The sequence below is a fragment of the Ursus maritimus genome, unplaced genomic scaffold (genome assembly GCF_017311325.1).
Source record: "Ursus maritimus isolate PB19 unplaced genomic scaffold, ASM1731132v1 scaffold_36, whole genome shotgun sequence".
In the NCBI taxonomy this organism is placed as follows: domain Eukaryota; kingdom Metazoa; phylum Chordata; class Mammalia; order Carnivora; family Ursidae; genus Ursus; species Ursus maritimus.
This window is the reverse complement of record NW_024426230.1, coordinates 22,610,248-22,623,149: the sequence shown is the minus strand read 5'-3', so window position 1 is coordinate 22,623,149 and position 12,902 is coordinate 22,610,248. Positions and strand designations below refer to the sequence as shown.

Genomic DNA, 12,902 nt, shown 5'->3' with positions numbered 1-12,902 from the left:
AGCAATAATTCCTGTTTAAGTATTAAAGAAAAAAGTCATTAAGAGTATGAAATTACTCCTGCTTCTGCTCTCATGCTGAACTCATCATGAAAATAAGGCTTAGTCAATGACTTTGCAAAGAAAGGCTTAGAACTTACGGAAAGACTGCAAAACCACTTTGATTTTAAGCTATGAAAATAGAGCCATTTCTTAGCCAGTGAGTACAACCAATTAATGACGATGGCCTCCTCAGATTAAAGTATTGACTCTAACATGTCACCAATGGCCCCTGCAATTATAGCATTAACACTGACATTGAAGATATTTCTGGTACTCTACAGCTGACATGTAACAATGGCGCTATGTCTCACTGTTTCTCATTACAATGATTCTGACACTTGGCATGAATTACAGACATTTAACACTAGAGGCCTGATGCTTAAATTTAGAGTTGTAAGCACTTAAAATCTTCATACCGGTAAGACAGTTTGCTTGTAACTGGCTGCAGAATTGAGTTTAAGGATTTTAGAAGAATGGAATATGATCCAGTTAAAACTAGAAATTCCATCTTCGTATTGGTACGAACTTTGAAATCTATATAAATGAGAAACAAGTATACAAAACATCCTTTCACATCCAGAAAACAACCTGAAGACGAGCAGAGCAGATTTTCCACAGTTAAATGTAGAGAAGAGACTACACGGAAGAGAGCAGAAGGGCAGAGATGGTCAGGAGCCAAACAGACCCATGGGACATCTGTGGGAGGGAGGGACGCCAGGGGTGCGGGGACGGGAGACAAGTAGACCCACATACAGGGCAGCCCAGGTAGGCGGAACCACACTGGGAAGATGAATCCCCACCACATTTGGCTTTGAAGGCCAGAGGGGCCTGGCTTCATGAGTTTTTATAATCAGTGAGGTTTAACACCTAGAACTTTAAAAATCAGTGGACTCACCTCTGGAAGAACCAAAGGATAATAGGAAACTAAGTCCCTTCCCTTAAAGAGACAGCACAATGAGCGGCTGGGCTGAGATACAGCATAGAAAGAACAGTTTGAAGAACACCTAGGGTATACAGGAAATTTTATTGACTAATCTCAGTGTATGCGCTGGAAGGGCTGGATTCTTTGAGAGACTTCTCCAGGAACGGAAGACCTGAAGGTGTAGACGGTCCTGATTCTTACTTCAACAGATCATCAAGTACTGTTTATTCATAAATGCCCCTTGCATCTATTCTCTTGTTTTTATCATGTTATTGTGACACTGAGCATTGCCCCCTGCCCCCGCCCCCAGCCTACATATATGAACACCTGCAGGAACCAGCACAGTGCCAACACTCTGCACCTAGCTTGTTAACCATGCCCAGCCCCCAGGTACTTCTGCAAATCTGCCTGCTCCAACTTAGCTGCCCTTAGAAGAAGTTTTCCCAGGTGTTTGCAGGTCCCTTCCTGCAGTGGACCCCTGAGGAACTTGCTGGCACTTCACACTCAACCCCTGTAATTTTCTGAGGACCTGCCCTTTAATACACCTTTGACAAGAGTCCAACCAAAATGGTGCTGTAAGCCTGATAGTGTGCAAGGAGCCCTGACAGAGGCCAGCTCCTCTCCAAAGTGACTCCTGCCCTGAGGAGAGGGGAAGATAACCGTATGCATGGCTTCACTACAGCCGCAGCAGTGGGCTGGAGGCAGATAGCTGGTCTGACTGCGGCCTCATCCGCCAGTGAAAGCTTCTCAGGGACAACAAAGGGAGAGTGCCCCCTGCAGTTCAGTGCTACTGCAGCTCTGCTAAATGCCTAGTCTGACTCAACTCAAGCTCAAGGCAGCCCCAGACTGACCCACTAACAACACAGAAACCAAACCCTGCCTACTGGCAAGGAGAACCATTGCAGACAACTGGACTGAAGGCAAACATGACTCGACCACAAGAGTAGGGCACAGACAACACATTTAGGAGACACCCCTAAAGCACCGGGTCTGGTGACGAGGACATTACACTACACGGCACCATAGGACCTCTTCATAAGGTCTTTCATACACTAAAATGTGTATTACATTCATTGATATTTGGATGTTAAGCCAACCTTGGATTCCTGGGATGAATCCTACTGGATTATGGTTTTGTGTGTGTGTATGTGTGTGTGTGTGTTTTAAGATTTTATTTATTTGAGAGGGGGAGAGAGAGAGAGAGAGTGCACAGAGGGAGGAGCAGAATCCCCGGTGAGCAGAGAGCCTGATGCGGGGCTTGATCCCAGGAGCTGAGATCATGACCTGAGCCAAAGGCAGACGCTTAACTGAATGAGCCACCTAGGTACCCCCCTACTGGGTTGTGGTTTATGATCCTTTTACATGTTGCTTCAGTTAGGTTTAGTTTTGTAGTGCTCTGAAGATTTTTCACATACATAGTCTTAAGAAACATTAATTTTTAGTTTCCCTTTTTATGTTTGTTTTGACACCAGGCTAATATTGGCCTCACAGATTGAGTTGAAAGATGTACCCTTTTCATCTATTTTTTTTTTCTTTCTTAAAGCCTTTACTTAGAGATGTAATGGAAAAATCTTACAGATATGCATGGAAAAGTAAGACACTATTACAGTTAAAAGAAAAGGTTACCGAGCTACTTTAGTGCCTGTCAGCTGATGTTGAAGCTCAAGCTGTGAGTGTGACATGTTACAGGACTGAAAGGAATAGTAATTAGTCTTCTTCTTCTTCAGAATCTACACCAATCTCCTCATAACCCTTCCCAAGGGCAGCCATGTCCTTCTGGGCCTCAGAAAACTCTCTTCACCCACATACCAATGAACAAAGGTATGCTTGGCATACACCAGGTCAAACGTGTGGTCCAGGCCATCCCAGGCCTCAGCAATGGCTGTGTTGTTGCTCAGATGGCATACAGCTTACTGTATTGTGGCCGGGTTTCCAAAAGGTACCAGTGGGAGGTGGTAATTAACACCAACTGTGAAGCCAGTGGGACACCAGTCCACAAACGGGATCCTACACTTGGTCTTAATGGTGGCAACGGTGGCATTGACATCTTTGGGAACCATGTTGTCATGGTACTACAGGCAGCAAGCCATGTATTTACCATGGCAAGGGTCACATTTCATCACCTGGTTGGCTGGTTCATAGCATGCACTGGTAATTTCTGCTACAGAAACTTGTTCATGGTAGGCTTTCTCAGCAGAGATGACAGGAGCATAGGTGACAAGAGGGAAGTGGATGTGGGGACAGGGGACCATATTGGTCTGATATTCGGTCAGATCAACATTCAGGGCTCCATCAAATCTGAGGGAAGCTATGATAGAGGACACAATTTGACCCTATCAACCTATTTAAGTTAGTGTAGGTTGGGTGTTCAATATTGAAGTTTCTATGACAGATGTCTGGATGGCCTCATTGTCTACCATGAAGGCACAGAATGCTCCAGGGTGGTGTGGTTAGTGAGGATGGAGGTGCAGGGCTCAACTACATCTGTGGAAACCTGATGGGATGGGTAAATGGAGAACTCCACCCTGGACTTCTTGCCATAATCGACAGAGAGACATTCCATCAGTGGGGAGATAAACCCAGAATGAGTTCCCCCTCCAAAGCTGTGGAAAACCAAGAATCCCTAAATATCTGTGCACTTGTTGGCCAGTTTTTTAATTTGATTCAAGAAAAGGTAATAATCTCCTTGCCAATGGTGTAGTGTTCTGGGATGGAGTAATTGGCAGCATCCTCCTTGCCTATGATAAGCTACTCAGGGTGGAAGAGTTGGCAGTACGTGCCAGTGTGAACTTCATCAATGACCATTGGTTCCAAGTCTACAAACACTGTCCTGGACACATGCTTGCCAGCACCCGTCTCACTGAAGTAGGTGTTGAAGGAGTCATCTCCTCCTCCAATGGTCTTGTCACTTGGCATCTGGCTATTAGGTTGTATGCCATGTTCCAGGCAATAGATCTCCCAGCAGGCATTGCCAATCTGGACACCAGCATAGCCAATGGAGATGGAGATGTACTCACACATGGTGGCTATGGATTAGCAGGTACAAGCTACAGGAGCAGACACCGGGTCCCATTTACTGTCCCCAACAAACTAAGAGTTGAGATAAGTAATGCACTCCCTCTTCATCTTCTTCTTCTTCTTTTTTTTTTTTTTTTCTGGTTTTGGAGGAGCTTGCTAAGATTACACTTTGTTCTTTAAGTGTTTGGTAGAATTCGCTAGTGAAGTCATCTGGGCTTGTGCTTTTCTTTGTGGGAAGTCTTTAAAAAATACCAACAAATCTATTTACTTGTTATAAATCTATTTAGAATCTATTTCTTCTTGAATAATTTTCAATAGTTTGTGTCTTTCCAAAAATTTGTCCATTTCATCTGGAGTTACTAATATATTGGCATACAATTATTCATAACAGTCCTTTATAATCCTTTTTATTTTTACATTGTCAACCTTTTTTCTCTTTTTTTTCTCTCTCTTTTCTCCTTGTGGTTCTTTTTTCCTTCTGGTACATGTATAATCTTGTGACTGATGACGTTCCACGTTTTTCTGAGGCACTGCTTATTTTTTCTTAATTTTTTCCCTTTCTGTTTAGCTTGTATAATATCTATTGATATATCTTCAAGATTAATGTTTTTTTCCTTCTGCTATCTCAAATCTATTGTTGATTCCTTTAGTAATTTTTTTTTAATTTTGGATATAAAATTCTAGGAATTCTGGAATTTCATTCTAAAATGTTTATTTGGTAATTATTTAATAATTTCTATCTGCTTTTTGATGTTCTCTATTTGATTAAATATTTTCATCATATTTTCCTTTATTTTCTTTTGGTATGGTTGCCTTTAATTCTTTGAATATATTTAAAATAGCTTCTTAGGACCCTTTCTTGTTAAGCCCATCACCTGGGCCCCCTCAAAAGCAGTTTTTACTGTCTTTTTTTTTTTTTTCTCTCAAATGGGTCACACTTTTCTATTTCTTTCTTTGTTTCCTAGTCTTTGTCAAAAACTGGACCATTTATATAATATATTGTAGCAAGTCTGTATACTGATCTCTAATTCCACCCCAAGTGTGCATAAGAATTGGTACAATGGCCTTATAATCAACTAGGAAATGAATAATAGTTTTGAAGATGTACCTAAGCCTTGGTTCTACAGTTGTACTCAAATTATATACTTTAGAGAAGCCTAAAATCATCTGTATAAAGACCTATTCACAAGAATGTTCCTTATATCAATATTTACTGGAGGGAGAGGAGGGAAGGAAAGAATCAACTTAAATGTGTATTAGCTGGAGAATGGATAAATGAATTTGAGTATTTTTTATTGCTGCATTCTAGCCACAAAATGTAATGTTATTTTAAAATTGTTAATATTGGTTGAGGTGGGTACACAAGATTTTTGTTCTTTTACCATGATTCTCTATTGTGTATAGATACGGCATATTTGGCAATGCATGAGTAAAAGGAGAAAAGTATATAATTTAAAACAGAACTATACTATAAAATAATAAGTACTTTAGGCTGAAGGCAAATGATTCTAGTTAGGAAATATATCTGCTCAAGTGAATGAAGAGTTACAAATGAGGTAAATGCCTACTAAAATATAAACACAGAGGAAGACTCAACAATGTGATATTAAAAATACCTAGAGTTTAAATATAGACACAGATAGATAAAAAGTAAAAGAATGAGGAAAAGTTGTAGCATGAAAACACTAATTACAAAGCTGAAGTGGCTCTATTAATATCAGACAAAGTATGCTTTAGTTAAAGGAATATTAGCAGTTAAGAAAAGGTATTTATTTTGATAAAAAGATCAAATAAACAGGAAGACAGGCAAATTTAAATGTCTGTTCATCTCATAATGAAGGTCAAACTACATTAAAAGATGATAAACTGATGTAAAAAATATACATACATACATACCTATATACATTTGGTTGGAAATACATATAGTTGGAAATTTCAACCTTCCTCTCTTCACACCTGACAGAACAAATACACAGAAAACTGGTAAGGATATACAAAACTTAAAATTATTATCAAACATCTTTAACTAATATGAATAAGACATTACATTTTATAATTTCAGAGCACATATTATTTTAAAGTGAAAATGAGATATTCACAAAATAGACAATATCCTGGGCCATAAATCAAGTCTTAATGTACCTACAAGGATTGAATTAATAGAAAATGTATACTTTGGAGAGATAACATTTAATTATGAATCAATAACCAAAATACATCTGGAGTATTCCCAGATATTTAGAAATTAATGCACTTCTGAAAACTGATGGGTTAAAGAAGAAATCAGAAAAGATGTTAGAAAAATTTTGAAAATTGAATGGTGTTATTATGAAATATAACATAATGAAGTTTGAGGAATACAGCTCAAGCAATGCTTAGATAAAAATTTATATTTTGGTGTTTTTATTACAAATGACGAATGGTTAAAATCAATGATTTAAACTACCAAATTAAGAAACTAGATAAAAGTACGAATTAAAACCAAATTAGAAGGTAGGAAATTATGAACAGAAAATAAATATCAATACAATAACAAAATAACACATGATAGATAAAAATTATTGGAAAACACTTGCATCCTTGAAAAAGTAGAAATAAAGTCATGAAGCTCTAGGTAGATTGATGATGGGGAAAAGAGAAAAGAGTAAGCCTTAACATCACAATTGAATGAGGCAAATTTATAGATCCTAGAGAAAAAGAAGAGTAAGAATAATGGAAGATAAGGATGAGGACAATAACATACTTAATGTTAATAATCTTAATAAGTTAAAACCAACTAATCAAAACAAACAATATGCCACAGAAAACCTGAATTATCCTGCATTTATTTAAGGAGGTATATTCATGATTAACAACCTTTTCACATACTTCCACCTGAAATCATAATGAATAATTTGTACCCCTCTTGTCTTTTTGTAATGACCAACTAGAAAATTTGACAAACATAAGAAACGCTATTTTCACACTTGTCATAATAATCAATGCATGGCTATGATCCATGAGAAAAACAGTCAATCAAGGTAAGGGGGCATCACTGTTGACCCTCTAACCCTCAGATATTGAATAGATAAAAGGGGAATATCATGAACAATTTATCAAATAAATTATAAAACTTAGGTGAAATTTAAACATTTCTTATAAGACAGAAATAACATCATATGAATGGTGAAAAGATTGGCTTCTAACCTCTAAAATCAAGAAAATCAGGAAATCAGGAAAATGTAAAAAAATCTGCTCCCATTACTTTTATTCAATATTGTACTGAAAATCCGAGCCAATACAAGAAGGAAAACAATATAAGTCAAGTCATATAGATTGGAAATGAAGAAATAAAACCATCCTTATTTGCAAACATGTTTGTTTACATAACTAATTCTAACATTTATGTAAAAATGTAAAGATACCAGAATAGCCAAGACAATTTTAAAACAAAAAAACAAAATTGAAGGGTGTATACTATTTTATTTTAAGACATACTGTAATGATAAAGAATTGAACACTGTATCATATGGGCATAAACCTAGAAACAAAAATCAATATCACAGAATAGAATCCATAAATAGACACACACGTAAGTGATCAATTGATTTAACGAAGGTGCCAAAATAATTCAATTTAGGAAGACTGTATTTTCCACACACTGTGCTAGAACATCTGGATATGTCTATGAGAATGAAATGAACTTCAGTCCCTACCCTATAAAATATGACAAATTAACTCAAAATAGACCATAGGCCTAAATAAAAACCTAAAACTATAAAATTCTAAAAGGAAACACAAGAGAAATTCATTGTGAACGGGATGTTAGCCAAGGTTTCTTAGGACAAAAACCCACCCATGTGAAAACAAAAACAAAAACAAAAAATAACAAATTGAACTTCATTTAAAAATCCTCTTCAAAAAGCAATGTTAAAAAGTGAAAAAGAAAGCCAAATGACAGCATATATTTACATTATTTAATAATGCAAAGGTCTTATTATCAAAATGTATAAAAACATCTTATAATAATTAGAAGACAAATAACCAAACAAAAATGGGCAAAAGGTGCAAAATATCTTTGGGTTATCAGGAAAATGGAAAATAAAATGCAATGATATATTACTGCACGCACACCTGAAAAGCTAAAATTGAAAAAAAATTGACAATACCAAGTATTGGTGAAGATATGGAGCAAATGGAATTCTCATGTATTTCTGATAGAAATACAAAATGGTATGGTCACTTTTAACATTGATTTCCAATGGCTTAAAACATTAAAATACACATCATATACTCCTACTCCAGGTATTTTACCAGGAGAAATAAAAACATAACTGTATAATAACTCATGTTCATATGTATTTGTTCATAGGAGCCATAAATTAGAGACACTCCATATATCCATCAACAGGTGAATGGATAAACTGACTGTGATATATTTATTCAATGGAATACAACAAAGCAAGCATTAAAAAAGATACAGGTAAAAAAAAAATGAATGAATCTCAAAAACCATTATGTGGAGTGAATGAAGGCAAAAACAATAAAATGCATATGGTATGATTCTATTTAAGTAAAGTTCTAGAAGAGACAAAAATAACCTATAGTGATATAAATAAGATCAGCAGTTGCTTGATTGAAGAATGAGGTTATGAAGTTGTGTTATTTGTGAAAAATTCTCCTGGATCTACACATTTTACTTGATTGTGCTTTACTATGGTAAATCATACCTAAGTAAAATGGATTTAGAAAGTAACACATGCCATGGACACAATACATTAAAATAGAACAAAAGCAAAACCTAATGAAAAGTAGGTCTTTCCTCAGCCTACAGGCAAACACCATACATGGTTCAGGGTGTATGTCCCCAGAAATAGTATCTATATATGTGTAAACTCATAAATGCATACTTGCATTTTTAATATCAAAGGAATATTTTTGTATCTTAAAAGAAATACTCATAGATGTTTGATTTTTATACTAAATTTAATAAAATTGTAAATTAAAAAAAACTAATTTCTTCCACTAGAGGCCAATAATGTTGTATTAAATTCGGTTTCTTCAATACCTCCATTCTTTAATCAATTCCAATTCTTTGAATATAATAGAAGGTCAATACATAATTGTTAAATTTATATAACATATCTAGGTCTCCTCAATCTCACTACCAACGAGATTGGGGAATATATTTTGGAAAAGGAGCATGTGAAATGTAATTATCAGAGTTGAAGAGGGAGTTGTGTTTTAAATTTGTGTAGCAAATCAGGATTTTAAAAAACCACTTTGCTCTACCAAATTTTTATAGCCTAGCCACTTGATTTATAAGGGTTATTTTCCTTTAAAAATCAGTAAGTGAAGTGCTGTAATTTTTACTACAGATTTATGTCATGATGAAAAGTTGATCTATTCTTGGAAGATTAAACATAAACTACACAATTTTGATAAATGGTTAGTAATGAACAGATTTCATCTTGCTCTCTCCAAAAATGATTTTTTTAGCACTAAACCTTCTTGTTAGATTCATATACATATTTAACTAAAAGAAGGATTTAATGATGAACATACATTGAAGAATAAAATTAGTTGTCTATTCAAAGAGAAAAGCTTTGAAATGAATAGGAGCACAAATTACATTTTATGAATATGGGGAGTCTGAGCCATTTTACCTAATGATTTGTCAGATTGTGAAAGTACAATCTTTTGTTATGTGTCTTAAGAATTTTCTTATTCCCTTTGTGTATTCCTATTTTTTAACAACAAATCGTGCACATTCTTTAGGATTGATGTAAATTCATAATTTAAAATAACATTTACCTAGAACTGGCAAAGTAAATAAAATCTGATTAGACATCTGGTAAACCTGATAAATTCTCAACTTTTTTTCCCTCTGTGATTTTATCACACAAAACTGATAAAGACTCATATATTCCTTTTTTTTTTTCTCAGTGATTTTTATGGAGGAATAATTCAAGATCCAGATTTATGAAATAACTCTCTACGGTCACAAAATGGATTATTAATAGCACCAGAAGTAGGTAAGTATTTCTAGTCTATCGAAATTATCTAAATTACATAATAACTTGCTTCCAATATTGTTTTGTCTTTTTTTGTATTAATCTATAGTTGGGACTTTGCAAGAATCAAGGCATTAATATTGCCTAATGAAAAAAGCAAATTCACTTTATATGAAAAGTGTCTAAATTTGGCAGTCTCTGTTGGACATCTTCAATCATTATTTTGGAGCATATTATTGGTTGTACTTTGAAATGACAATTGAACTTACTATGTTTTAAACAGAAGCAGATGCCAACTGCTAAAAGAATAAAGAACGGCCTATATGACTTGAATGGGACCTATTGGGGAGGCTTGGAAATCGTGGAGAAAAAAGTAGGCTATAGAGCATATATGAAGAATTAATCATAGAGTAGAATACTAGAATAGAATTCAGCCTTCCCACAGAATTGAAACACAGCCCATAAATCTCAATATGAAACTCAGTGGGTGTGACATCCAATGTTCTGTATTCCATATCCACCCAGATGTTTTATCTTTTTTTCATCAAAGGATTGAGAAATAAAATGGAAATTTGTATTTTTATTTAAAACATTTTCATCAATAACCTGTTCAGAATGATGGAACTATTTTACAGGATGAAATAAAATTAAGGACACTTTTTATATTCAAGTTTGGATAGTTTCCTTTTAATCTAATCTGCAATAGATTCTATATTCATTTTCTAATTAATGATAAAGTTCAAGCTCCCTAGAACTCTGTGACTGTGTATTAACATATGGCGGAATTACTTTAATTCTTATAGTTTCCATTAGCACATTCAACCACAGTTATAATATCCTTGTGTTTCAAATATTTTAATGTTTTACCACATACAAGCATTCCTGAAAATGGCAGAAAGAGTTATGTGTCTGAACATTTTTAAAATTTGAGCTTGACAAATAATGAATTTTTCATCTAAAATAATCTGTTTTAAAATTAGGGCTAATCAATGAAAAATGGTGATGACTGAACAAACACCTTCTCAAAATGATTGTTCTTGATTTATATTAGAATTCAGAGGAAAATACATTAATTTTAGGGTTTTTTCCCTAAATAATAGCACAGAGACATTTAAACCCGTTCTTTTCAACAATTACTACTTTATCATTGAAAATTATTGGAACTGGACTTTTGACTTTTCTTAGACATGAGCCCACACACTAGAAAATGGAAATTAATGGTCCTCAGGCAGCTAGCCCTGAGGATGCTCGATTGCTCTGTTGGCCCTCTACTTGGCATGACATCTAATTGTCTCCTGCTATCTATTGTTTGCACCTTGAAGAAATAAGATTATTTATGCCAGCCTTGCAAATAAGTATACCACAATTTATCAGCACAAATTGTTTTGTCAGCCTGTCTTACCCTATAGTTTTGCCAGTTAATGAACACTAACGCATTTTACCTCAGTAGCCTAACATAAATCACTGCTTGTTCTCAGCAAACGTCAGCAGCAGCATTGTCGAAGTTGACAGCAGTACGGTCTAAGCGAGCTAAAATAATATTAGCACTTATTTGTTGCTGTTTTTGAAAATGTTACAGGTATTTAAACCTATAAAGTTCTACATCATTTTGGCCTACATAATATAAACATTACCTGCAGTTAATCTAGCATATTGATTTTTTGTATTTTTCCCTTCTTCTTCCCCCAAAATGACAATACAAAATAAAGAAAAGGATTATACCAATGAGAAATCAGGGAAAAGTGGAGATAATAGCATTCTGGAAACTACAAAGAGGACAGAAAAATTTAGACTAGCTTAGCAAACCACAGAACAGCTAAGAATTAAGTCAGCTCTGGGGAATTGGGGTGGGGTTGGTGAGACAACAAATATCAGGCTCCTTCTGGAAATGTACATCCAGAGAGGCCCAAATGCCCACTTCTGAGGACAGATTACAGAGGTCACAAGAGGAGGGTAGTGTGAATGGTGCTAGACTCCTATATTCCTATAGGGGTTAGACCCCTGCATTCTTCCCTCACAATGGCTACTTTCTACAAATGTCGAATCACATAGTTTTCAATACAAGCAACAGTCAGGGCTGAATGTGGGGGTGAACTGCAAAACTAAAAAGGGTGAAGTTATACACTTACCTTCATGACAAATAGTAAAACTTCCACACTCTGAATTTCTCATTACCTCCTTATTTTTTATTTTTTAATTTTTTTACAGCTACTTTCATTTGGGTATTTTCTTACTTGCGGCTGAACCATCCTGACCGATACAGAAAGTTTATCAGCAATTGGCAGAGTTAGTGCTTGAAAAATCTGCTTTACTATAGTTAAAGTACTTTGTCCTCCTAGGGAAAAATGTGATGAAGGTAACCAGGCTTAAGTCACATTTCGATTCCACAAAAGTGTATTACTAGACTGAGGAGTGAGAAGGAGCAAGAGTGGTCCCCTGTGACCTTCTGCTCAAACCTATCTGCTGTTGATGGAGTCGAAATGTCTGGGTCTGCATATGTTATTGATCCTGGGTCCTTCAGAAAGCAGTACAGCATTTCTGTCTTTGGCCATTTCTCACTTTCTTGTAGATGTCCACATTGATATGTGCAATTAAGTTATGCAACAATGCTAATAATATTTGTGTAACAAATAATTGCCCTCTCTGTCCATTTATTAGTGTAATGATTATAAATATTTCATCATACGTAATGTACTAATTTTATCCTCTACCTTAGCAGATTATGATACTCATTCTTTTTATGTATGTTCATACCAGCTACTCTGCTTTGATGCTTACAAAATTAAGGAACTTTGTTTCATGACATAATCATTGTGATTAATAGCAGTAATTTCCAAACTGCATCCAGTCCTACAGTTCTGCTCAGATGGTCAAAGAACTTTCTTAAGGGGTCAGGGTGTGTGTGTGTGTGTGTGTGTGTGTGTGTGTGT

At 35.4% G+C, this 12,902-nt stretch overlaps 1 pseudogene; it reads right to left on the bottom strand.

The window, feature by feature from the left end:
• Positions 1–2,224: 2,224 nt before the first annotated feature.
• On the bottom strand, positions 2,225–4,697 carry LOC103665613 (annotated as a pseudogene).
• Positions 4,698–12,902: the final 8,205 nt, after the last annotated feature.